Raw genomic sequence first — 3,795 nt, forward strand, 5'->3', positions numbered from 1 at the left:
TGACAAATTGGCAATTACTTTATAATTTCTGAATTTTTTCACATTTTCAGATTCCTATTTCACTGGGCATTAACCTAATTTAAATATATCTTCAAAGTACTTTAAATCTGGCTCGACATTTCGGTATTAAAAATAGTTTGGAACCCACAGAAATATGCGAAATTGGCCCTGGCCAACCAAAAAAACGGACTGCAATAAATTGCATAAGAAGTCGCAATGAGCTATATATAAATTATTAAAAAAGAGGGAATTGTCTGACTTATGGGCCTATTAAGTTGACGCGTATGCAAGATTTTTTTAGTTATTATATACGTCAATAAACGATTCTAGCAGACGTAACCGTTGGATGTCAATCCAATGGCCGTCGTGTTTCTTCAATCTCTGATCTTCTTGCTCCAGCCGCCAAATCCAACGCCAGCGGGACCGCCTGCTCCCGCCTCCCGTGCAGGCCTCACCGCCCCCTACTACTCCCACCGCTGGCCAGGGCATCCCTCTACTCACCCACACCCCCTGTTATTCTGCGGCAACGGCAGCCTCACACCGCAGCCGAACCAGTGAACCCTCGTACTCCTCTCCGCGTGGGCATCCACTGCCGCGTCTTCCCCGGCTCCGCGTCGTCCCCTTCCTAGGCCTCGTCGTCGTCCACTGCTCTGGTGCTCTCGGCGCGACGTGGTCAACGTGGTCAAGGAACGACTTCCATCGGAAGAGTACTGTCGTGGAGAGGCTGACAGGTGGGCCACGACAGCCGCAAGGAAGTACCTCCTTATTACGCGGAAAATAATTATTCCTCCACCTGACAGCAGGGACCCACCGGACGGCCACCGTATTTGGCGAAAAAAACGTTTCCCCCCTGACTGCTGGGACCCACCGGATGGGCCACCGTATTTCACAAAAAAACGTTCCCCCCGCTGTCAGCTCGGACCCACCGGAAGTGCCTCCTTATTACGCACAAAAAAATGAATACTCCCCCTGCTAGTTGGGACCCACCTTGGTGGGAGGCTGACTTGTGGGCCTACTAAGTTGACGGGGACGGAGTGCTTTGTCAACTTAGTCAATATGAACAATTCTAGCTCCAGTGATCGTATGATGTCCATCCAACGACCGTAGTGCTTCTTCAACCTCTGGTCTTGTTGCTCCAGCTGCCCAAAGCAGCGCCGGTCGTGCCACATGCTCCTGCCTCCCGTGGCCGGCTGTGCTACCGCGGAGGCCTCACCGCCCCCTACTATTCCCACCGCCAGCCAGGCCCTGCGGCGACGACAACCTCACACCGCAGCCGAACCAGTGAACCCTCGTACTCCTCTCCGCGCGGGCTTCCACTGCCGCGTCTTCCCCGGCTCCGCGTCGTCCCCTTCCTAGGCCTCGCCGTCGTCCACCGCCCTGGTGCTCTCGGCGCGGCGTGGTCAACGTGGTCAAGGAACGACTTCCATCGGAAGAGTACTGTACGTGGAGAGGCTGACAGCTGGGTCCACGGCCGCAGCAAGGAAGTGCCTCCTTATTACGCGCAAAATAATTATTCCTCCACCTGACAGCGGGGACCCACCGGACGGGCCACCGTATTTCGCAAAAAAAATGTTTCCCCCTGACTGCTGGGACCCACCAGCTACATCTTCGCACGCAAGGAAGTGCGTCCGGGCCAAAAAAACGATTCGCCCCCTGACTGCTGGGACCCACCAGATACATCTTCGCAGGCAAGGAAGTGCCTGACAGTCGGGACCCATCTGGTCGAAGCGTACGTAGCGTTGTCATTCTAGTCGCGAACGTGTACGTACATACTGGTCGATGTAGAGGCGCGCACGTGTCGTAGTAGAGGCGCGCACATAGCATGTACACGTACGTACATCGGCCAGGGTGAAAGAGAGTAAATATGGCCACGTACGTACATACGGGTGGAGTCTCGAACGCCTACTCGCGCGTACGTACGGCCAGGGTTCGTGTACATGGCTGGGTCGGAACGGACAAACAGCGTCGTCGTGTTCATGGGGAGGCAACAGAATGCGTCGTGTTCATCGGGAGGCAACGGAACGCGTGGGAGCCAACCGGCTTGGACGGAACAGTCGATGGAAACGAGGCCTGGCGTACCGCAGAACGGAGGAAACGGCCTTGTGTTCGACCGGTCACGTTCGAAACGGGATCCTATTCATCGGGAGGGGTCTGGCGTACCGCAAAATGGAGGAAACAGACCTCCTACGGTCGAAACGGGGGTCCTGTTGATCGGGAGGGGTGTGACGTACCGCAAAACGGAGGAAACGGACTTGTGTTGGAGCGCTACAGTCGAAACGGGGGTCATGTTCATCGGGAGGGGTGTGGCGTACCGAAAACGGGACTCCACGGGATACTGTTCATCTCCACCGTCGACCCCCTCCAGCCTCCACGGGCTACTGTTCATCCACCGTCGACCTCCTCCAGCCTCCACCTGTGACTGTTCATCCACGGGCTCATGTTCATCCAGCCTCCACCGCGCGCTACTCCACCGGCTACTGTTCAACCAATCCTCTCCACGGGCTCCTGTTCAACCAGCCCTCCACGGGCTACTGTTCATCCAGCCCTCCACCGTCTACTGTTCATCCTGCCCTCCACGGGATGGTCCTGTTCATCCTGCCCTCCACGGGGTCCTGTTCATTCAGCCCCAACCGGCTCGATCGATCGGGGTCCTGTTCATCCAGAGGCAACACCATGGGGTCCTGTTCATCCACCCCCACCGGGAACTGTTCATCCAAACCCCCCCAGCAACGCTCACTGTTCATCCAGAGGCAGCATCGATTGACTTCAGTTAGTAGCAGTAGCGAAGGAACCGCTCGATCGGGTTCAGTTAACAGCCATCGATCGATCGCTCGGGTTCAGTAACGCGTAGCCTGCAGTGCAATCGCTTGGTTTCAGTTAGAGCCCAATGCCTCGCACCCACGCGCGTGCGTGTACGAGAGAAACGCGCATCTCTCGGCCCTGACCACCCACCGTAACCGGGAACACCCCGATATTTTCCTCGCCCTTGCTTCTACCACGGTTTTTTCCGTCATGGATGGCCCAAAGAATGTCATGAAGCTGCGTCTCCGGCCCGCCCAGGACGAAAAGCCCATTTTCTGTCATGATTTTTTGTCATAGAAGTAGGACCCCGCCACATCTATGATGATACCGTGTTTTGTCATAATTATTGTCATAGAAGTGTCATAAGTATGACAAAAAAACGTTTGGCCCAAAATGTCACGGATGTGTCTTTTTTTTGTAGTGGTGAGGCAAGGATCCTGAGCGCCTTGGACCTTCAACTGCATCGCCTAGATGTATAAAAAACCCACTTGCGTCCTTCCGCATCCATTCCTAGCCTAGAAATCACTCTCTCCCATCTTTGGGCGATGCCAAAGTACCCTAGATCGCGAGAGCCAACATCCTTCGAATGGTGGGAGGGGAAGATCGGACAGGACCCTAGATCGTTTGTGAGTGCCACTGTCTAGATTATGAGTGCAAGTGCCACAAGGATGCAAGGAACTTGAGGCATGTTGCCAAATTTTTTGGGCATTAAAATTTGAACTTGGCAGTGTGAAACGACAAAAGCTTTTTCCAATTTCACAGCTTCCTGTCGTGCTACTCGGTGCAACGGCCGCCTACTATGGGTGAGTGCGCATGCTCCTCTTCTATGGCTGGAAGGCGACACTCCCTCATGTCATAGATACATCTGTACATGCTATAGCTTGTGTAAGTGTTCCTGGCCGCATATGCGATGTGCTCTAGGTTGAGAGGCCGCCCCGACATCTTATTAAGGTATTGCATGTTTTTTTGTGAAAACCCTTGTAGGAGGGGCAA

This window comes from Triticum aestivum, chromosome 6D, assembly GCF_018294505.1.
Source record: "Triticum aestivum cultivar Chinese Spring chromosome 6D, IWGSC CS RefSeq v2.1, whole genome shotgun sequence".
Taxonomy (NCBI): Eukaryota; Viridiplantae; Streptophyta; class Magnoliopsida; order Poales; family Poaceae; genus Triticum; species Triticum aestivum.